Source organism: Ptychodera flava (genome assembly GCF_041260155.1).
Source record: "Ptychodera flava strain L36383 chromosome 23 unlocalized genomic scaffold, AS_Pfla_20210202 Scaffold_23__1_contigs__length_28996876_pilon, whole genome shotgun sequence".
NCBI lineage: Eukaryota > Metazoa > Hemichordata > Enteropneusta > Ptychoderidae > Ptychodera > Ptychodera flava.
This window is the reverse complement of record NW_027248277.1, coordinates 27,691,251-27,716,252: the sequence shown is the minus strand read 5'-3', so window position 1 is coordinate 27,716,252 and position 25,002 is coordinate 27,691,251. Positions and strand designations below refer to the sequence as shown.

Genomic DNA, 25,002 nt, shown 5'->3' with positions numbered 1-25,002 from the left:
CTGGCAGCGATATTAGGGAAAATGACAATATGGCAACCATATTAGAACATGTCATGAAGTACATTGATGTATATGTATGCCATAGTGCATGATCTTTGTGCCAAGTTTGGACAAAATCGGTGTAATGACCTTTGAATTAAGCTTCAAAGATATGCAAAATTCCAACAAAATGGCAGTTCTGCAGCCATATTGGCTCCTTTCTTAAGGTTAATTGATACATGCATATGTATGCCATAGTGCTTTGCCTTTGTGCCATGTTTGAACATAATAGGTTCAAGGATGTTTGAGTCATGGTTCAAAGACATGAAAAAATCGCAAACAAAATGGTCGCCTCACGCCCATATTGGATCGTATCACAATATAATGCAACATGCATAATGTAGGCCACAGTGTTATGCCTTTGTGCCAAGTTTGAACAGAATCGGTTCAAAGATATGAATAATTGGTTCAAAGACACGAAAAATTGCAAACAAAATGGCCGTCTCACGCCCATTTTGGATTGTATCGCAAAATAATTTGACATGCATATGTAGGCCATAATGTTATCCCTTTGTGCTATGTTTGAACAGAATCTGTTGAAGGATGTCTGAGTTATGGTTCAAAGACATGAAAAATTGCAAACAAAATGGCCGCCTCACGCCCATATTGGATCGTATCGCAATATAATTCTACATGCATATGTAGGCCATAGTGTTATGCCTTTGTGCTAAGTTGAACAGAATCGGTTCAAGTATGTTTGAGTTATGGTTCAAAGACACAAAAAATCGCAAACAAAATGGCCGCCTCACGCCCATATTGGATTTTATCGCAATATAATTCGACATGCATCTGTAGGCCATAGTATTATGCCTTTGTGCCAAGTTTGAACAGAATCAGTTCAAGGATGTTTGAGTTATAGTTTAAAGACATGAAAAATCTCAAAAATATGGCAAGGCCATATTGAATCGTATCGCAAAATAAATCGATGTGCGTCTGTATCTGTAGGTCATAGTGCTATGCCTTTGTGCCAAGTTTGAACAAAATTGGTTCAGCAGTGTCTGAGAAACGGCTCCGGACGGACGGACGGACGGGACCCAATCTATAAGTCCCCGCCGGACTTCGCCCGCGGGGAGTAGAAACGTGGAATCTAATATCGGCAAGAAATGTCTTCAACTGGCTGAAAAACACTTTCGAAAGGGGTCTAATCTTCACAAAATCTTCAATAGGAACAAAATTAAAACGAGTTACAGCTCTAAGAAGAATGTGGCTAGTATAACAAAATTGCATAATAAGAGTGTAATCTCCGGAGACCAGCGTAAACATCGACCAGTTGATTGTAATTGCTGGGACAATTCTACATGCTCCCTAATGGGTAACTGTCAAGTCAAAGTTGTGGTTTGCAGCAAAGAGAATGTTTACATCGGCCTCACTGATAACACTTTCAATACGCGCTGCGCTAATAATATGGCAATTATTGCATAATGATAAGTATCGGCTTGCACAGAGCTCTCAAAAGTTGTCAGGTCCTTAAAAAAACCCAAGTCTTTGACATCTCGTGGTCAATAATGGACAAAGCATCGAGTTACTCTAAATAGGCAAGCTATGTATTTTTTTTTATCTCGAAAGCTACACATTACCAATGCTAACGATTCTACGTTATTAAACAAACGCTTTAAGTTGGTTTCGAAATGTCACCATCGAAAAAAAATCATTTATCAAATTTTAATACTAATTACAAAAAGAATTGAACGTCCAAATTATATAAATAAGATTGTAGAGCTAGAGCTACGAATCATTTCAATTCTGTCTTATGATAGCAGGATGCATGAAACTGAAGTAGCATATATCATTGCGTTATTATTTATAACGATCTGCTTTCAACATCGAGAACTGTATTTTCAAACGAGGACAATCTGTGTACTATATATATATATATATATATATATATAATATATATTGTATATACAAAAATTGTTTGTCAGTGAATTATTTAGACTCTTACATCCTTCATGTACGTCTTCAGAGTTTGTTTCACTTCTTTGCACATCTTTAGGGTCTATTAAATGAACCAGCATCAATCAATCAATCAATCAATGCCTGGAAGGTAAGATGGATGAATAGATTGATGGATTGATAGAGGGATCTCTCATACACACACGTTACATACATACATACATACATACATACATACATACATACATACATACATACATACATACATACATACATATGTATGAATGTTAGGAAGGATGGACGGATGGATGAATTTTTGTATGTAACGTGTGTTAAGACCTCAAAGTGGTCCCCGACTTCAAAGTGGTCTCCAAAGTTGTAATTGAACTAATTTTTTACGCAGTCCAGGGATTTTTTCATTCATATATTTGCATAAAGTTGTTGAACTTTGTAACATTGCAAATACTATTCTGTTATTTTGGTCCTTTTTGATATATGCGCTCACTTTTATTACTTTTTCAAAATTCCGATGTATTTTACCATGCGAAACAGCCAAAACTGCACGTCATATTTTTTCACCTGGTTAGGGTGTCTCATATTAGCATCATGGGAGTTTGCGTTGCACACGGCGGCCATCTTGCTACATGGAGCTATTACAGTTAAGACCTAGCGACCTACCGATCACTGTACGAATCTCCATGGTTAAACCCCATCAGCATCTGAGTGAGTACCACCTCAAACAGTCATATAGTTTCAAGCTTGTTGCTCGAAGTTATATTTCATGCGAGTACTGATTGCCCGGCGTTACACGGCCTGGTGGAGGCCGTGTAAGACCTGTACGCAGGGCTAAATGATGGCCCTGCGTTAGCTCTGCATGGCAGGGCTGTGTGTTACCGGCGTTATATGGCCTCCCACCACGCCGTATAACGCCGGTAACATACAGCCCTGCCATGCAGAGCTAGCCCTTCGTTAGCTCTGCATGGCAAGGCCGGCTGGGCTGTGTGTTACCGGCCACCGTCCCTCCACCCACGGGGAGGTTTACCGGCGTTATACGGCTTCCCACACACATACACTGATCGCATATGGTGGGGGCCGTATAACGCCGGTAACACACAGCCAAGCCATGCAGAGCCAGCCCTGCGTACATGTTCCGGCGTTATATAACGCAGACTCGGAGGCTCATCATAGAAGTGAGTGAGCTCATATTAAGCTGCTGTACGTCTCTTTGCCAACTTAGATTAGTTTCACCTGTCCGGGTTATTTTGGGAAAAGTGTTTTAAACACAATTTGTCAGGAATTTCCGTATAGAAATATACTCCAACACCCGAACCTAGCCCACTAAGCCCCAGGGCTGTATTGTGCACGCATAGGAAAGCAAATTTAGCTGCACAGAGTAGCCCACGGGCCGCAGCCAGCTTTTTTGGACGTTTTGATTTTTAGCTACTATAGACTGTAGTCTATAGAAGCTATTGGGATGGGTATCCGTCCGTCGTCAGTCTGTATGTATGTATGTGTGTCCGTTTGTGAGGCGTCCATCCATTCATATATCTTGAAAACCACAGTACTTTCTGATTTGATATTTGTTGAGTAGATGCAACATATGATTCTGAGAAACTAGTTTTGTTAGTTTTTTGATATTGTTGAAAATATGCAAATTAGCACCAAAAAAGGTGTTTTTGGTAAAATATCTTCTTCTTCATAACCACTGGTCAGACAGCTTTGTTATTTGGTATACAGGTCCCTAGGGATAACCCAAGTTAGATTTGTTCAAGTTGTGATGAAATATGCAAATCTGTATTTTTAAGGATTTTTTCGTCATTTTTGGTCAAAACTTTATTTATCACAGTCTGCTAAAAAACTTTATTTCATCAGAACCACTCGTCTGACAGCTTTGATATTTGGTATACAGGTTCCTACAGATGAACTAAATATGATATATTGAATATACGGTATTATGAAACTAGAGAATAATTAAATTTTCAACAATAACAATACTTTTTATACATTACATGGTTTGTGTCAATAAACCAGTCAAGGGATATATCATCATGCTTCAGGGAGTAGAAAAACAGACTGACATAGCTACACTACATAAAACAAGATTTCTGAAACAATAGCCAAAGGTTTAGCTTACACATCTTTAATTACAGTATATAATGTTTTCTGATGTAACTTCGGTATTAAAGGGATGTAGTCGTCAGAACTGCGCCTGTGCGAGTTTCTTGTTTACAATCAATGTATTTCATGCACGATATCAAGATGCACCTCACCATCATAGCTGCAACATTTAAATTATACAATGATAGATGATGACAGACATGTTTTAACTTTCATCAATCACCATTGTGTCTTGGATACATTGTTGCCATGGGTGGTATGGGTCCCATCTGATCTTTGAGCGCAGTTCTGACGACTATATCCCTTGAAGTTAAATGATTATTTTAGCCAAGAAAAAAATGATGTGGATAGACAGTTTTAATTTACATATTTTTTGCAATTGTATTGTAATAAACACCTGAACAACAGGAAATAATGACATTTTCACCATGTCTTTTTTTATTAGATTGCACAATGGGTGGTTAACGTGGTGTCAGTTTATGAAGTAAGGTACAGTTCCAATTGATGATGGATGTCCTGAGCAACAAAGTGAAGATGAAAGAATAAATGAGGGCAACTTCATACATTAGCTCTACCAAGTTTGTTTAATATTACAATATTGTGAATAAAAGGATCATTGCAGTTATTAGTCCCCACGACTTATAGGTTTGGTCATGTCTGTGCATGCGTGTGTGCATCCGTACGTCCGTCCATTCACGCCGATATCTCAGACATGCCCTAGTCAATTTCTTTCAAACTTTGCACAAGGATAGTACCCTACCCCATACATATGCATATTTATTTGTTCCACAGTACAATCAAATTTGGCCGTGTTAGAGGACTTTGTAGTTTACACCTCCATTGACTCCCATGTATAAGTCAGTTCTCCATAGACTCCAATGTATAAGGCCAAGAAAAATAAAAATTTAGTTTCTCATCGTATTCATATTGCAAAAAGGATGCAGTGATACAGTTTTTAGTCCCCTAGGATGAAGTCCAGGGGCTTATAGATTGGGTCATGTCCGTCCGTTCGTCCATCAGTTCACGCAGATATTTTGCTATGTCACGTGACCTCCGTGACCTTTGACCTCAAATATACATATTTGTCCATAACTCAGTAACCACAAGTGCTACACCCTTCATATATGGTATGATGGGACACCTTATGACGACACATACTCTACCTCATTAATTATGCACATATTCTAATTTGAGTGAGCCAATAGAGCTAAAGGTCTGATTTTTGGTATATAGGGATAACTAAGGGATACAATTTTTTTGACAAAATGTCATGTGACCTCGATGACCTTTGACCTCAAATATACGTATTTGTCCATTACTGAGTAACCACAAGAGCTACACCCTTCATATTTGGTATGATAGGACACCTAATGATGACACATCCTGTACCTCATTAATTATGCACATATCTAATTCTGAGCCAGCGAATAGAGCTAGAGGTCTGATTTTTGTTATATAGGGATAACTAAGGTTCACAATTTTTTTGACAAAATGTCATGTGACCTCGATGACCTTTGTCCCCAAATGTACATTTATGTCCTCAACTCAGTATCGACAAGTGCTACACCCTTCATATTTGGTATGAAGGGACACCTTATGACGACATATCCTCTACCTCCTTAATTATGCACAATTCTAATTTTGGGCAAGCCAATAGAGCTAGAGGTCTGATTTTTGTTATATAGGGATAACTATGGGATTCAATTCTTTTAACAAAATGTAAAATCACCTCGATGACCTTTGACGTCGATTTCACAAATACTACCATAGCCTTCCATGGTTTTGAATATGTACTGTATTTCTCTATTGCCCCTGTGCACCGAGATGTCTCGAAACCCGGTTATCGCTGCTTTGCAGCTATATTTGAGAGTAGTTATTTTACTTTATAGAGAAAAACTGTTCTTGTGCTTTATTAACTCTCCTGTTAAAATTTATGTACAGTCAATTTTTTTTTTCGATAAAGAATGCTTAATATCTACTTGTATGTGTGTATAAGATTGAGTATATAAGTCAGAGTTACTTGTAGGATTATTCTACATTTCTACTGATTTATCAAACATTTTGTATGGTATTGAAAAATATACGACTCCTAATGTCCGTAAAGGTGTCCACAGAAAATCCGCTTGTATTTGCTACTACTGCTTTGTTCAGCTTCTTTAAGGTAAACAAAAGAATATGATGACTTGAAAAATGTAACATGCCCGCTGTGAAGTATCAGGTATAAAGGACTAAGTACACTTCCTTGGATTTTTGTCAACTTTTAGTTTGTTTTGATAAGGAAATCAGTTTGACTCCAAAAGTGTCCTTTTGACTTCAAAGTGGTCCCCACGAAATTCGAATGATTGTACACTCTGTCTGGTTTATTAAACTTCTTTTTTTGTAATTGAAGAAATGTTCTAACTTGAAAAATGCAACATGCGACCTGTGAAGTATCCGGTATTAATAGGATTTTTGTACACTTTCTTTTTTGTCAAACATTTATTATTGAATAACGAATATCAGTTTGACTCCAAAAGTGTCCTTTTAACTTCAAAGTGGTCCCCGAAAACTTGGGCTGATTTTACGCTGTCTCTTTATGTGTTGAACATCGTTTATGTTATTAAAGAATGTGTTGACTTAGAAATGTTACATGAGACCTGTAAAGTATCGCGTATTAATAGAACTAAAGTACACTTCCTTTTTTGTCAAACATTTAGTATTGAATAAAGAAAATCAATTTGACTCCAAAAGTGTCCTTTTGACTTCAAAGTGGTCCCCGAAAACTTGGGATGATTTTACGCTCTCTCTTCCTGTATTCAACACTGTTTATGTTATCAAAGAATGTGTTGACTTAAATATGTAACGTGCGACCTGTGAAGTATCAGGTATTAATAGGACTATAGTACACTTCCTTCGATTTTTGTCAATTTTTAGTATTGAATAAAGAAAATCAATTTGACTCCAAAAGTGTCCCTTTGACTTCAAAATGGTCCCCGAAGACTTAGGATGATTTTACGCCCTCTGTGCTGTTTTCATCATCGTTTATGTAATTGAAATAATGTGTTGACTTGAAAAATGTAACTTGCGACCCGTGAAGAATCAGGTTGTAATAGGACTAGAGCACGCCTGTTTTGATTTTTGTCAACTTTTAATATTGAATAAAGCAAATCAGTTTGACTCCAAAAGTGTCCTTTTGACTTCAAAGTGGTCCCGAAGACTTAGGATGATTGTACGCTTTCTCGGCTGCATTAATCATCGTTTATATTATTAAAGAGAATTGTTGACTTGAAAATGTAACATGCGACCCGTAGAGAATCGGGTATTAATAGGACTATAGTACACCTCTTTTGAGTTTCGTCAACTTTTAAAATTGAATAAAGAAAATCAGTTAGACTCCAAAAGTGTCCTTTTGACTTCAAAGTGGTCCCCGAAAACTTGGGATGATTTTACGCTCTCTATTCCTGTATTCAACATCGTTTATGTTATTAAAAGAATGTGTTGACTTAAAAATGTAACATAAGACCTGTGAACTATCGGTAATTAATAGGAGTATTCTAAACTTACCTTTTTTGTCAAACATTTAGTATTTAATAAAGAATATCAGTTTGACTCCAAAAGTGTCCTTTTGACTTAAAAGTGGTACCCAAAATCTCGGGATGATTTTACGCTCTCTCTGCTGTATTAATCATCGTTTCTGTTATTGAAAGAATGTGTTGACTTGAAAAATGTAACATGCTACCTGTGAAGTATCAGGTATTAATAGGACTTTTGTACACTTCCTTTGAATTTTGTCAACTTTTAGTATTGGATCTTCACAATGACTTTGACTCCAAAAGTGTCCTTTTGACTTCAAAGTGGTCCCTGAAGACTTGGGATGATTTTACGCTGCTGTATTCATCATCGTTTATGTTATTGAAAGAATGTGTTGACTTGAAAATGTAACATGCGACCTTCGAAGTATTAGGTATTAATAAGACAAGAGTACACTTCCTTTTTTGTCCAACTTTTAGTATTGAATAAAGACAATCAGTACGACTTCAAAATTGTCCTTTTGACTCCAAAGGTGTCCCCTTAAACATTTGGATAATTTTACGCTCCGTCTGCAGTATTCAACTTTTTAGGTAATGTATTACTTCAATCGCGTGACTTTCTATGGTACATAATGGATTTTTTTAAATATAAAGAAAAATACCAACTCTTAAAAAAATGTGCCTCGAGTCCTGTTCATATGTATTTCATATCTGTGCATTCGTAGCACAATGCTGAGGCGTATAGATCGCATTCGTGTCAAGGGATATCGCTTTAGAACCGCTGTTAATCTGTCCATGGACCTTTTACGTAGTTTACTACGACACCAGTCAGTTTTTTAATTTACTTCGCAAAATAATGAAATAGCTTAATCTTTGAATAAATCAATATGTACCTACTTTATCTCTGACTACCTATGACTCATCTCCTACTTCCGTTAATTATGTCGAATGTGGCAACATCTAATTTCAGCCGTTTTTAAGAGCCGTCGACTGTTTCTGCTCGGTTCTGAACTTTTGACAGATCAAAAGAATTCAATACGTTTTACGCGAAAAGGGAAACGTTGCGGATTTCGGCTCACGGGAAAATGGTTGAAAATACATGTTTATATTATCGAGGTAGCTAGCAGAAGTAGACAATGGGTCGTGAACCGACCAATGTTATAGTACTGGTCGAAGTAAACTACCAAAAATGTCTATAGGCTGGCTTTTGGCGATGAATTTTGACCCGCAAGTGCGATTGATACGCCACAGCACTGCTGCAAATTGTATTTCATATCCGTTTATGTATTTAAGAGCAGCGATTAGAATGACTTCCAAATGTCGATATGACTTCAAATGAGTCATTTATAGATAAGTCATGATTGATATAGACACTAGCCCTCCCCATTGTTAATTCTATGCTCCGCCCTTATTTTGTTTATTTTTTCCCAACTTTAGGTATTAAATACTAAAATAGCTGCTGATATTTCATCAGAAACGTCCATGTGACAACAAATGCGTCCATTATGCGGTCGGTGTCGTCAGACTTGAGTTTGACCCCCTATCTTACCGGACATTTAGGATGGGAACCACTTTGAAGTCGGGGACCACTTGAGGTCTTAACAAACGTGTGTGTATGAGAGAGAGAGAGAGAGAGAGAGAGAGAGAGAGAGAGAGAGAGAGAGAGAGAGAATATGTTTTATGTCGACTCTCGTTGAATTTATCTCACTTCAAAGAATTTGAGATTTAAGTACACTGCAAATCGTTGAAAAGTTACAAAGCTAGACTTTAATTGTTAACATACTGACAAGGAGTTTGCTGAACAATTACACAATTAAGAACAGGAATTTAAAGTAATAATAATGTTCAGAGTTAAGCGAGAGTTAAGCGAGAAGGCGTAACAAATGAGAACAAACCTCAATAGTATACAAACCTTCATTGTCTTCCAAATCCTCCATATTGGGTGTGCCACTGCCAGTTTTTAAATATAGTAACAAAGTAATAATCGTCATCAGAGTCATTATCAAATACGTCTTGTTTCGAGAGCTGTGCAAAAGGAACTCTAATGGAAGAAGGCCCATAATACACACAATAATTAGATAATATCCATTTGCATAAAATTCTGCCAGGTGCGATGAGCTTCTCCCATACCAGATTACTCTCGGGCTTAAGATTAAACATTAAAAATCGAACTGACAGTATTATATGTAAATTAAAATCTGACTTAAATACTTTCTTTCATACGACAATAAATAGTAAATGGCGCTTACGCAACTCAAACTGTTTGGCCAATGAACACAAAAAGAAGGGATTTCAACTAGCTCTATAAGTAGTATAGATTGACCGTTTAAGTGTAATTCTCATTAAATTCTGTGTAGGTTGTTTTCCTAGTTTTCACGATATTTTGTGTAACAGCATCTCAAGTTGGTTTCCCACACTAAGCAGGCAGTTTCGAATTCGTAATTACGTTGCTACAGTGTCCTGGTGCGCACTATGTGAACAAAAACAATACTATAGCTTCAAGGGAGTACTGTTGACGAAATATTTTTTTTTGCCATTGGAAACATGTCAAGCTATTTTGGGATTGGAATAGGTTTGAAACAAGAGTTAAATGAATCTAAGATGTGAGAATATTTAATTCACAAGGACTGGAAAACAGTTTGCACAACAACAGAACAGAGCGCAAAGTATTCGTTTGCAACAAAAGATATTTGACAGCTACGACCACCTGGCATTTGAAACAAATTATTGCCACGCCCTGGCTAGTCTGGGAAGAAAGCAAAAGTGTAACATCGGTGAGAAAGTTCAGTTAACAAAAGCACATGGTGTTTTCGAGAAAGGGTACTTTCCACACTGGAAAGGAGAGTTTGTGATTCACCAGTGCTTTACTCAGAGCCATCTGACAGGTGTACAGTATGAAGAACTTGCATGGTAAATATATACTAGATACATTCTTTGAAGATGAATTTAAATATTTCAAGGCAGGACACGCTACCTTTAAAAGGGTTGAAAAAATACTGAAAAACTAAAACATAGCTCTTCAGAACAAGGAACTGAGTAGAGAGGTTATTGATCTATTTACTGCATCTGCGGACCACATACAGAAATGAAATTTTAACGCCTTTTTATCCAACAGTACTGAAAACGTATTTTTACCAGATCATGTGTTTATCTTTTAGCCCGCAGACAAAAATGAATAAGAGTTTTGTTTGTTTTTCTTCGAGTTATATAATCTGTTAACTTTTAACGTAAACTACAACTAGATCTTGAACTACAAGTAGATAAATACTAATCCAACTGATATATATCTTTGTTGTAAAGCATTTGGTAGTGTGTAGCTAATTAAGGGGGCATTTACATATTTAATTAATTTTGTATTTAGTGATATAGCTCTGAAATTATGGCACCAAATCTAAAGAAACCTGCTGCAGATATTGCTCTGCTAAATACCTAATTGTCCTATAGAGCATTTAGCAGTGTCAACATCATTAAGGATTCATGTGCATATTTAACTCTTGGTCTTTCACCTTGAAATTACTGGCCACTTAAATAATAGAGTCATACCAAATGTCGACAAATCTATTGTGAATTGACAAGTACTCACAAGGGGAGATGTAAGAGAATACGAGATACTTCAAGGCATAACAAGGAAAGAACTACGTGACCCTATATGGCCTGCTTTACATAATATGCAATCTAGGACAAGAGAGGCAATAGCTTATTGTTTCTGGTATATGGCGGGAAATATGCCATTGCATGTGGCATCCTTGTATTACTGACAACGGAGCAGTCTATCTGGCAGTCACCCTGAGTGGGAGATGAAAATGTGTCCAATAGATAGATTGATTTTGAGCTCAGGTCTTTCAATGGTGCTCAGACCTTTCAGTGGTTAACGCCGTTAAACAAACTTCCAGATGGAATATGAAACCATTAAGGATGAAGATCTGACACGAAAAAGGGTTGTAGCATACTACGTGAGTGAGGCTCGCCATTGCTTTATGGAAGGAAAGGAAGAAGCACGTGCATAATTGAATTGGATGAGCCTGTTTACCTGAAGATGTGGTCTTGCCTGTTCATCGACTTTCGTAGTTAAAGATTCCAAGACAAAATTTTGATTTTTTGAAGCTAACAATGCCCTCTTGGTCAATAAGCTCAGAACCCCCATAAATTATATATTTTTGGTAACCCTATATGTAGAGGAGCATTTTGTACACCATAAAGTCATTATTGTTTTACATAGGTATCATGTAACAGGTAATTGCATAACATTTCAAACTACACAAATTACATAGTAATTAAAACGGTACAGTACAATACAATAGTTTAGATACATTAGAATACACAACAATAGAATAGATTAGATACAATAGCATACAATAGAATACAATACAATAGAATAGATTAGATACAATACAATACAATACAATACAATACAATACAATACAATACAATACAATACCATACAATACAATACAATACAATACAATACAATACAATACAATACAATACAGTACAATACAATACGATACAACACAACACAATACAATACAATACAATACAGTACAATACAATACGATACAACACAACACAACACAACACAATACAATACAATACAATACAATACAATACAAAACAATAATATACAATACAATAATATACAATGTAATAATATACAATGTACTAATATATTATACAAATATATTTCTTTGATCTTGGAACTGAATTTAATTCCACTCTAACATTACATCACAAAGTCTAAAATTTGTGTTGGGTTCAGAGGAAAACAATAATCATTATGATTTTAGCCAACAATTGAAATTATTTTACATGTGAATGAAGGAAGCTGAGCTAGTGCTAATGGTTTTTCAATAATTCTATTTCGTAGTCACATTCGTTGCCAGGGACACTTGTGATTATTGAAGCGTAGCAAAGCAAAACCAAAGAAAGTGGGGTTTTAATCTTATAAAGATTCAACACGCAGGAATAGTATCTCTTGTCAACCTTGAAACCTTAAGTCTCTACTTTACTGTATATATTCCTATCTCAAGTCTATTCGTCACAATAATGAATATAAAATAAGTAGCTTTTCCGCAATCCATTTTCATAGCCAGTACATATTCCACGCTACACTCATTTAACGCACGCTTTCATTTTTTAATATGAGTTTTGAATAGAGAGACGTTAACGCTGTAGTGTTGCTTGACCTAGCAAATCCGAATTAACTGTAAAACATTGGCTGTGGCCTTTTCACATTCAAAGTATATTCATTAATGAAAAAGGGTCATTGCTAAATATCAAAATGCATTTATACAGTACACAACAACTCATAGTCATGTAGGTGACCCTTTTAAATTTGAAATTTTCCAAGGTCTCAGGTTTTGTGATTCGTGTGCGAATTGTCGTAATTTCTCTTTTATCTTACATTTAATAATTTATTACAGTGACTAACTGAATGAGAAGTTACAACCACCGTGTTCTAAGGCAAGACTCTCACCATACACTGATGAATGCTGCATTACCTCTGTTAACATTTTCACTTGACGTAGATGTCGGTAAAACTCCGGCACAAAGAGCCAGGTATGTATCTGGCAAGAGGACCAGTTTACCTTGAACCATCGTAAAATCAAGTGTATGTGTTTGCAATCCGGAGCACTTCCATTAATCCACTCGAACGGGTGAATTTTGGCTTGAAATACTTGTTCACCATCTAATGAAAGACCAAGAATGCCAAACTCATTTGTGTAGACGACCGATAGGACACCTCCACTGTTTTCAATCGCCTTCCAACTTGCTGATACATTTTCTCGCAAAACAAGCATTTTCTGGTCGTTTACACCAATAATTTGGTGCCCATACCACGCAGCACGAATCACACAACAACTGTTTGGTACCAAATCCCAACCATCTGTAAGCATCGATGTTTTGATTTGAAGTCCGTTTGTTTCACTTACTCCAAGCAACACACCATTGCCGACGTCAACATCTTTTGTCGCAAAAGTACCTCCCAAAGGGCCGTATACTGCATAATCAGTCGTACTTGCAACTGCCAAGTACAAGTCAGATGTCACTAAAATAAGGTCAACATTGTCGGGCAATACATCATGTTCAGTTGATCGAACTTCTCTGTTGTGGAGCATCCGAGCGTGCACTAGGGAGTGTGAGTCATCTAACAGAGGAACTAAATAAATGAATGAATGCATAAAGAAAGAAAGAAAGAAGGAATATATATATATATATATATATATATATATATATATATATATATATATATATATATATATATATATATATATAACTCAAATACAAAGTAATGATATATGTTACTTAAATTTCATGATTCCTGCAATCTTCAAACAGAAGAAATGAAGGTTGCAGGATGCATGGAACTTAAGTAACAGATATTATTACTTTACACTTGAATACGATTATTTTTTTATTTCTGTCGATCAGTAAACAACTTCAATATGGGTATTTCCAAATACTGCGATTGAAAATCGCCCTAACGATATTCTACTTTTTACCCTATAAATTCGTTTTCCTTTGCATTGACGATAAATTCATTCTCCACCAATGACAGCTGAGGTGAAACAGCGGCATCTTAACAATTATACTCTGCAGTATCAAGCGTATCAATGCTGTTTTTTTCAATATCAAAAAAGCCTCAGCATTTAGCAACAGGGAAACACATTAAAACATAGAAAGAGCTTAACCTTAAAATCTATTTTGTTCATGTTGCTAACTAGCGTGGGGAAAAATAAAGTACAAGAGGCATTTTTGCCAAGGAACTCTGAAAAAAGAAATTAAAGAAAAACTTAAAAACGAACAACCTTGTCAAGTTTAAAACAATCTTACCCGTTTAAGGGAATTGTCCATTCGCCTTACCTTTCAAATTCCTCCAATTTTTGGGAACTATTGCATGTTCAGCATCTACAATGAATGTCGCAGCATTGAAAACCATGAGCATCAGAGCTGAGATAACGTGCATGATTTATGTCTGTGTGTGGTAACAAAGGAAATATAAGTACGGTAAATCTATAATAACATCAACCAGTGTTATATGATTTTGTGAACGAATTACTTTTGACTCCTGATCAAATTGTTCTATCTGTGAGTGTAAACTAGAAAATTATATAAATTGCATTCATCGAACACATGACAAAAAATGGATAAGGAGCTGGAGGTACGATACTTTGCGTTATTTTAAGCATACACCTGTAAGAAGTCATTTGATTTCAGGTAAAAGCTGCGATAAAGGGAACAATATACCGAAACATCATCAGCAGTCCTGTTTCAAATGATTGTCGCACGTACCAATAATAGCAACATACCTTCTCTGATTATATTACAGCGTTGAATACGTCTGTTACAAATCATGAGACATTGAAAACTTACGTGTAGTGGATTATTCGTTTCGGATAAGAACTTTTTCGCTGCACTTTTAGATTGTATACTCTTCGATTACTTATACGCAGTACTCGTGGAAACGGCTAACATTTCTATATGAACAGTGACTTAAGTACCATTCTCTCGTACTTATAAGAAGTTAATATCCTAGAGGGCCAGTAAAACCAAAGATTCGATTGCCACTGGTTGCAATTTGGTAGCAGCAGATGTTAAAATGTAGACTAAGGTATGGAGTTGTATCATTTTTATGATGAAAAAATGGATAGCTAGTAGACAGCTGTTTTCTTTGTTTCTGGGGAATTAGGTGTGGCTCTGTGGCCCTGGAAGATTTTCGCGTCTTACACCGTGAGGGAAAAGAACGAATTAGAACAAAATTAAAGAAAAACTTATTCAAGTCACACACTTTAACATTCAAATAGTGAACGTACTGGTGAGAACAAGGATGAAATATACGTTGGTCGAGTCATCGTAAATGCCCACATGGGATAAACACCCGGAAGACTCAGATAGAGGATTTCTTGATGTATGTACAGAGTTAGCATTAACACCATTTACTAAAAAGTGAAACCACTGGTGAGTACTGGAAATTATACAATGTGTAACCAAATAAAGACTGTTTCATTATAGTGTTGTCAAAAAGAACACACTGAGCTAACATAAATTTAAATGTTAATTTTGCGCTACTTAAATGAATAGGGTAGCAGTAATATATAACATATTCACGAGGGACATAAACCGTATTGTACTCAGAATCTCTTTCAATGAATCCAACGGTGTCTTTTGAAGCCTGTGACGTGTATCCAAAAAAGAATACAATGAAACAAAGTGTGATATTATTTTGTGGACCGCTGTTTGTCCATTTTAGTCCCCGCAGATGAAGTCCAGGGCATTTACAATTTTGGCTGCGTCTGTCCATACGTCCGTCTGTGAGTCAGCCTGTCCACCCGTCCGACCACGCAGCTGTCTCAGAATGCCTGAGCCAATTCCTTTTAAACTTAGAAGCGTGATAACACACTAAAGTATGCAAAAGCGTGTCCTTTGTTATGGGTGTGGCATATACAATTGGTGCTAATTTGCATAATAAATGATTTTGGGAAAGAGCACTGGTTCTTCAGAGACTGCACCTTATGTGATGAAACTTTGTGCATGTGTTGGTCACACAGAGCTCTGATAGTACACAAAAATATTTTGTAAGTATAGTTTTCAATTATTGCTAATTTGCATTTTTGATGAATTAATTTAGAAATTCCAGAAATTGATGTTTCCTTCAGAACATTCCAGAAGTGTTGTCTTATTATGAATCCGTAGTTGTAGTGGTACTACTTTCTAATAAGGTTGTTCTACCTGTCACCAGTGTTCACCAGTGAATCGTTCAGACTTATTCTGAACTCATGGTTAGGATTTTACTTAGTGGAACTTTTGACTGTCATGTGAACGTAAACTTTGGTCTGCTTGTCATTGTATAACTTCACAGGAGGCGCTGTGCTATGCTAAGTATAACCTTTTCACTGTTGGAGTTCCTTTATGACTGTAAACATATTATTGTAATTGTAGAACTGAACCTTTCAGATGTTGAGTGTCTATTAATTATTTATTACAACTTGAAGAAAATCCTTGAATTTACTCTCCATTTTTGCCTTTCATACTCTGCGTTGGAGGAAAATGATAATTACGATTGGCAGAACTTTATTTATTTAAAGCATTTGGAATCAGTATTTATATTATCACATATGTACCACAGATTACCAATTTGTTGACAGAGAAAAGAAGTTAGTATTTTCACAGACAGAGTTAATATAGTCCCTGAATATTTTAGCATTTTCTAAAAAGCCCTAACTGTGACACTTTTCTAAGAATTTTAGCTTTAGATTGAGCTAATTATCACTGTTTTTAAATATTTTACTCATTCCTTACCTTCAAAAAATATATCACGTGTGCGCCAACTGCAAAGCCTTTGAAGAGAGGTCATGTGACATTAAATGTTTTCAAAGAAAACCATAGTTAAGAAACGTTTTAACGCTAAATTATGAAAATTAGTTATTATCCGGTATTAGTTTCTTTTAGTAAATATTGTCGCCTGCTCCCGAAAAACAATAAATATTTAAGCGGATTGTATATTTTTTTTTATTTCACTTTATTTTGGACTATATCAGTCCATATAATTCTTATTTCACGTATAGGAAAAAGTTTCTTAGTTTATCTGCGGAGGAAAATAATTATTACGATTGGCACAACTTTATTTATTTTGAACATTTGGAATCAGGATTTATCAACTTGGCATGGACGGCACAGAAAATCTGTGACTAAGATCATGGAAGCAGTGCCGGTGAAATCTACGGTAAAGCTGTCAACATCTGCAAGATTTGCTGCGGTCTCGATCGAAGACGTCAACGCTCTCGTCGGTTTGGAAATAAAAACCAAAACACCGTTTTGAATAAGCGTCGAGAACTTACTGTTTTCGACGACTGGTGTCGAACAATAACAATGGAAACTCGTAGCCGTGAGAGTGTTCCATCAGCCAGTCGAGCTTGACCCACTACTTGCAAGATTGGACGTAAACGTACCGAAACACAGCGACAAAAAGTATGAGCTAGATGCGGTATCCATTTACCATAAATCAGTCGCGAACGAAGATCAACAAAGGCAAATGAGCAACAGATTGAGAGGGGTTAGGGAGCGTTCAGTTATATGGCCGGGGGTGGGCCGGCAAATTCTTCCTGCGCATCAAGCAAAATAAGTGAAACCCCCTACCCGTTGCACCAAAAATTGATGACCCCCCTTTTAAGATGACAAAAATTTCATGACCCCCCCCCTCCACATTGCTTGAGTAAAGCTGCACACACATACACCTCGGGGGGGGGGATAGAATCCAAAATAAAAAGATTCTCAGATATTTTCAAATGACCCTCCTTACAAACTCACAAAGTGTTAATGTTCAAATTTCCCCTTCTGACTTGCTATAATTTTGAAATTACCCCTCAAAGGGATTGGACAGAAATTACACGTGGATCTCAATATTTTTGCGGAAGCATGTGTGTACAAAATTTTGATATTTGGATTTAATTGATGATCAGCTGTTGATAATGTTGATTCACTATATATGATAGTGTATGAGAAAACTATGTAATACTTTTTCAATATAAAACTACATCTATGCATTTATAGATGTTTGATAATTGACATAAATGTACTTACAACTGGTATGTGGACAAAAAATTTGACTTAGAAATTCCATCAAAAATGTTTATCCACTATACATAGGAATCTATGATAAATTGTGAATAATTTTTTCCGATGAAAAACTTGCTATACTTGTGCACATACAGACGTTGAATAATTAACATAATTGTACTTGATTAGAATATGGTGGTTAAAGGTGCATATTATGTGTACAAGAAATCTGATTTTGGAATTTCACTGAGTGTTCATCCACTATACATGGGAGTCTATGAGGAAACTATAAATAATTTTTTTCCAATACAAAAATAGGTAAATCTGTGTATTTATGTACTCTCGATTATTAATATGAATGTACTTGATTAGACTTGGGTGGTTAAACAAATGGATATGTGTGCAAGAAATTGGATTTTAGAATGTCACCTAAAAGAATTACTTAACTTTTCATGGTACTAGTAGTCTACAGCTAACTGTGTAAAACTTGCCATATCTCTAATATATAAGTAATAGGAATTGTTCATTGCCCTCAGAGAGCTCCATTTACAAAAGACAAGCCTCAGAGTTGCCAAGTCAAGATGTTCATGCGACAGATAATTATACTTTTGTTCAGATTTACATTAAATGACTTCAGAGAATGATATCGTGCAATAAATCATTTTCATCGCCCAGAATAATTCTGAACACTGAAACTACTTTTTTGCCGGGACGGATGCTTATGAAAATTAAGTGACCACCCCCCCTGAGCTTTTTTAAAAATACATGACCCCCCCCCCTTCGCAGTTTTCAAATTTGAGGTGACCCCCCCCCCCCCTGGATTTTGCCGGCCTAATCCCCGGCTGTAATAACTGAACGCTCCCTTAATAACAAATTAAACCTGCGACCACAGTCCATCTATCCACGTTGATAGTGACTGTACAACGACCGAGCACATCGCCTAGCAATTGTGTAGTACCTGTGTTGGCCATGGCACAGTCAACAATGTCTGTTGTCATGCATGGCCAGCAACGCGAACGATTGATCGGCTCCTGAAAACAACGCGGCGATCGCGATCATTAGTTCGCAATCCTCGCAATGGTGCATGGTGTAGCCAGCAAGTTAAAAACTAGTTGCTAAGGCTATTCTCAAATACTCAAATCACCGGAGGAGTCTTCACATTCAGTATTGCGACCACTGAAAACAACTCTTCACTGCGTCTTCTTCGCCAGATGGTGTCCGTGCAACTCGCGTCTATCAACCGCCGCATGCAGTTCAGCCAAACCCTACTCGGACTCTGCTTCAGATTAGTCTCTGACTCAATTTCGAGCACAATTTTGAATTTCAGTCATTTTGAATTTTTATTACAGATATTTTTTTTACTCTAAATGCCAATTTTGTTCACATTTGCGGAAAAATGTTTCAGATTTCTGTTCTGAGACGTATTTGTTTGTGTCTCTTTTTGTCGTCTTAGTCGAGATGAAAATACGGCAGTGAACTCTGCATCAAATATATTAGCATATGAAGAGTAGAAAATTTCCCTTAGCCAATCAGTAAGCTCACAGCTGATGAAACAGTCACATTATAATATTTCTATGCAATCAGGCCGTGTTGCGATCAGCTATTTCTTTCAACGGCTATCGACAAAATTTAGGGGCATATGCACTAATAACAGACCTCTGTGGCCTCGGAAGGCGTTCTGTGGCATTCCAAAGGTATTTCCCGAGGGATACGGTGTATTCTGCAGCCAGTGCTTTTCCGAGCAAAGTACTGACGGCAGAACGCCCTCCGAGGCCACGAGGTTCTGTCATAATCTTCAATACAATAACTGACAGTTCATTACTCTTAAATCTGGTAAAATATAAAATTGATAAAATGTACTAGCAGCATCGTTCATTTATTCCAAGACTTTAGTATGCTACTTAAAGGTAACCTACATGTATGTAATTTAAAGTTTTATTTTCGTTTCAAACATTAAACGCCAACTCACTCTGAGATTCCGTTCAAAATAGAGATTAACATGGCGTCGGCTGGGAAGATGAAGCCAGACTGTCGCAATTGGATACCGGGTTGGTTCGGGTATCCCTTTGGTCATTACAATTAAACAGATGGTAAATATTTCCTTTGCAGGAATCAAACCGATCTCATCGTGTTCCAAACATTTGCTGTATTTAAGGTTTTCTCAAATAATATAAAAAGACGCTCTAATACACAGGGACTACAAAATAGATGATTTTGTACGGCTAGACTTATTGTGTCAGAAGAATAATTTCATTCTGTAATATCATGGTAAACCTTCAGAGTCTGTCAACATTATCAAAAAATATCAAATCACAGCATGTGGTCAAAAGCCAACTCTTTATTTGTCATAGCATTACGCTGAGTGCTTTTTGTTTCATTAGGTTTGTCAAAACATCGTTAACGATGTATTGCGTCTGATGTTATTGCGATTTTGCTTCTCTAAAAATGTTGATAATTATATCTCAAAAGAAATATCTTGCAGTGAGTTGACTCCAGCATTATAACATACAGTGAAACTTTTTCTTACCGTAGACATGGCAAAATAATCACCATACAGCTTCAAAGAAATATAGCTCATTACTGCGTGACTTAAGTGATGTAAACCAAGGATTGGCAAAACCTGTGTTATATTCGCAATCTATTGCTACCTTACTTGAACAACAAAACGTTGATATAACAGGCAATCATCGACAGTAAAATCATGCTTGCTGCAATGTCAGTTTAGCTTAAGCAAGAAGTCAAATATATTTAATTATCCACTTCTTCACTATGTTCAGACTGGGAAAAATTGAAACACTTCTGCAACACTATTTGTGATTTGTAAACACAGGGGATTAATAGATTGAGTCTGCTTGCGTCCACATACACAAAATTAAGCCATTGTTTTGATGTTTAAGACGTCTTAATGCGCCCTCTCGAGTTCAAAAGGTGTGTATGGCCAAGCATTGTTTGTAACAAGATGGCTGAAATGGACGACGTCGTACTGGCCGTAAAAAATGTGAAAGAGGCTCTCCACCTAACTATCCAAAATGTTTTTTGTGTCGAGTTTGTGTTTTATTCGTTTCTAAAATGTGTTCCTACATTCTTATCCGATTGTTTGTGTTAATAAAAATGTTTGTTTCGCCTCGCCATAAGCTTTCCCCACACAAACAAAACATTACCGTACACACTAATCCAAATTTCCTTATAAATATCCGAGGCGAAACAAACATTTTTATTAACACAAACAATCGGATAAGAATGTAGGAACACATATTTGAAACGAATCAAACACAAACTTAATGACTCAATCGAATATTTTGTTCCCAATTAATAAATCATAGACAATCTCAATTCTCGGTTTATGGCATTTTTTGTCGACCGATAAAAGTTTTTTCATCTTCAATATTCAATTCTAATTTCACCTACGGTATGTAATATCCTAACCTCCTGTGACTTTCCTTCTAAACGTTGATTTGCCTTGTGCACCGAAAGAGATGCTGTATTTTATGCCAAACGATGAAAAAATATGTGAAGAAATAACCATGTATCAGTCAGTATGGCAGGCGAAACCCGGACGGCCATACCGATTTGGGACAGAGCAGAGTAGATCAAAATGCAAACGGTGTGTTATTATAGGAAAGGCGGTGACTTATTTTAAAGCTGAATAAAATGCTGTCTCTGGTTGTGTAAGTCTGTTGATCGAAATATATACTTTGTTCCCAGTTGCATGGAGGATGGCAGTCTCGATCTCCCCTTTATGGTTCGATATTTACTGACTCTTTCCTTCTCATTTTTGTCAATCGATGAAAGCATTTTCGTCTTCCATATTCAATACTACTTTGACCGATGTTATATCCTGACCTATACTGTCATTAGTTTTGACCAACGTACAAAGACGTTGCCCATGCGTCCGGTTGATGAGATATTTTGCAAAACGGTGAAGAAATTGGGGCCCGGGAGACTCGATGTCAGTCTTTCATGACCAGATATTGTACCTTTCTTAAAACTAGTCTAAGCAATTTTACGACACTGCACTATTTGCCATCGTGTCTCCCCGTGAACGTCCTTGAACCTATGGACGTGACCATTGTTTTACTGCGCCCATTAGAGTGTAAACCCCTGCTCGTTCCAGCAGAATACTTTTTAAAGCTCTACACATCAGTGTACACTGTGTGTATAAGCCCTAAATCTAGTTGAATTCAATTATGGAAAGGTATTAAAGAATAAAGGGTCGTTACAGTTGCTAAAATTGCGAGAAAAACGGCACTTTTTACTCAAATAGAATAGTCCTATCCACAAGCGCTATTGTTTTAAATCACGTCCAGGGTGAGTTGCTGATTTTCGTTCTTTCGGGAGCACAATCCTCTCATTTGACCGCTCTGTGGGACTCTTCTGGATATGTGTTTGGATGAAAAGAACTCTACAATGAAAGACATAAACTTCAACGGTGATAGGTATACGATATCGGTTCGATGTGCGAAGATATGCAGATTACAAGTTATTTTAGAAGTTCTCAAAACCAGTAAAAATAATTAAGCGCGCGACTTATTGATAGTTTTTACTTGTGACCGCGACAATTGTTTTTGAATGTTCGACGGTCGATGATCGGTAGATTAATGAAGATATATGTTACTGAACTATCGTGTGATTGTTTAATAGCATGGTTAGGTAATAGACGGTGTAGTCTGTAGAGGCGATAAGGCGAAATTCCACGGCCCAAGGGAGCGTACATCGCATGGTTTCTTACAACGAAGGAGCGGTCGCCATAGCTACTACATGGAATCCGGCCTCGCCGATGTCCCGGGCCGATGTCCCTGTCCTGATTCGGAGAACAACTATCAAGCTGCGTGTTGAGGTTCAGATGTCCGATTTTTTCATATTCAAAAGGCTTATTGATTTACAGAGAACGCCCGTCTTGTTTTTAGCTTTAACTTAGCACATGATGGCAATTGAAAATTCAAAGCCAAATAGCCAGTGGGAAAAAATTAGACGACTCGCTCTCACCAGCGGTCGAGGTCGCAATGAAAAAAAAATCGAAGTCTCTGAAGTCGGTATCATTGCTCCGTCATGTTTATTGTTGGTTGTACGGCCAGTTTAAAGTCACAGACTTTCTTCATGGTAAAATTCATATAATTGCCATACGCGAAGTTCCCTGTGCATTTCAATACGTCTATTTGGAAGCAAAAGCATCACGGACATTCGATCGATGGGGATGAACTTTCTCCAGGCCGTGACATGTCACCAGTTGCGAACTTTACCGGTTTTCGATACGAAAGATGCATTATATCAGTTATATTATCAGCGTTGTTCACATTATGTTTTGAGTCTGATGTCGAATATAACAGGAACAAGCTAACAATTAGAGAGACGATACAGACCATGCCTGATACGGAAAATTGACATCAACTACTTTCACTGAGCAGTGACCTGAATCTTCAGACTGATATATAAATGTCGACAATATAAAACATTGAAATGCCGGAGAGAGAGAGAGAGAGAGAGAGAGAGAGAGAGAGAGAGAGAGAGAGAGAGAGAGAGAGAGAGAGAGAGAGAGGTTTACGCTGTCGCGAACTGATTATACTCTTTCGGATATGACTTCGGTGTAGACGATACACAGACATCGAAAATGTACACCTACTTTCCAGAAATTCGACTAATCTTATAATAAAGAGTAGAACAAATCCAAAAGTGTTGGTTGAAGTAAATCTTCAGATGTTGGTTTTCTAAAGTTAGATAATACTTACAGAAATATGGTCGTCATAGTCTTCTCTTAAAAACTATTATCTTCAACACCACGTTTCTTATGATCGGTGATGTCATTTTTTATTATTTTTTACAAACTTTCAATTAATCAAACGCCATTAGACTATCTCATCTGCCTGTCAGGGAGTTACAATATATTTCCAAGGGCTGGCACACGATGTCAACGATACCGTCCGTCGAGCGGCCGGTAGCAGTGTCACAAATTGTTCCGTCTGTAATCGCGGCCACTTTGATTTTGATGTGACACCCACGTGCGTTTGAGGGTTTTTTGTTACCTAATTTGTCGACCTCACAAAATTTCACAGTCCATGCTTTGAAGCAGTCTCAACATGGCAAACATGTCTAGCTTAAATTTCATTCTCGTTCCAAATTAAATTCGACCACTAAATTATTTCGGCAGTTTTAATTTCCTATTAATTCGACGTTTTTCAAATCGTAATTATTTTTTTCTGGTCGAATTGATAGGGTTTTTGGTAGCAAGCTTATCTCTTCGTCGGACCAGTATACCGTGAGATGTAGTACTGTGTTCGGCAGCCATGGCGAAAGTTAATATTGTATGTTGGTTGTTGTTTGTTTTATGTCGCGTGAGGGCGTTTGAAGCGGCTCAGTCTGTCCACACAGCGATTTTCAGATAGAGTTAATCCCTACAACGGCTCTGGTCGGGCCGACAAAACCGTCTCAAATCTGAAACGCTTCAGAACCACTTCGAAGTGTCCACACATAACTTTCTGTGTCAGTATTGGCCCAGAACCGTTTCAGAGGCGTTTCAATGGCCTGTGTATTAAGAAAGCCTTGTTTCAATGAAGACGACATGCAAATGAAGGTCATATGATCCTGCGCTGTTACAACCTATGAGTATTTAACTTATTTTGGTTACCTTGGTTACAACGATCAGATAGATCTACGCAATTTTCGCCAGAAAACACTAGCGTCACTTGAAGTAAATGGATCGATTATCGAAGCCACCTGATATTTCCCCCGATACAATTTCATTCCAAGTGTCACTAATACTGGTGTTTCAGTTCAAATCGATTTAGCCATTCTTTACAAGAACGTAATGTGGTGTTCAAACAAACAAGATAGTCATTCTTGCAGTTCGTATCACTCGGTTAGGGACAAACAAGGTTTATCAAATGGGTGACCT

General features: G+C 37.0%; 1 long non-coding RNA gene and 1 pseudogene across 1 annotated transcript; both read left to right on the top strand.

Annotated features, from left to right (window-relative positions):
* The window catches only part of LOC139123704 (ubiquitin-conjugating enzyme E2 Z-like), a 585,434-nt pseudogene that overhangs the window by 81,634 nt on the left and 478,798 nt on the right, over positions 1-25,002 (top strand).
* LOC139123636 (uncharacterized) lies at positions 2,341-4,671 on the top strand. Its single transcript, XR_011549737.1, has 2 exons — positions 2,341-2,655; positions 4,496-4,671. It is a non-coding gene; the product is annotated as an uncharacterized lncRNA (long non-coding RNA).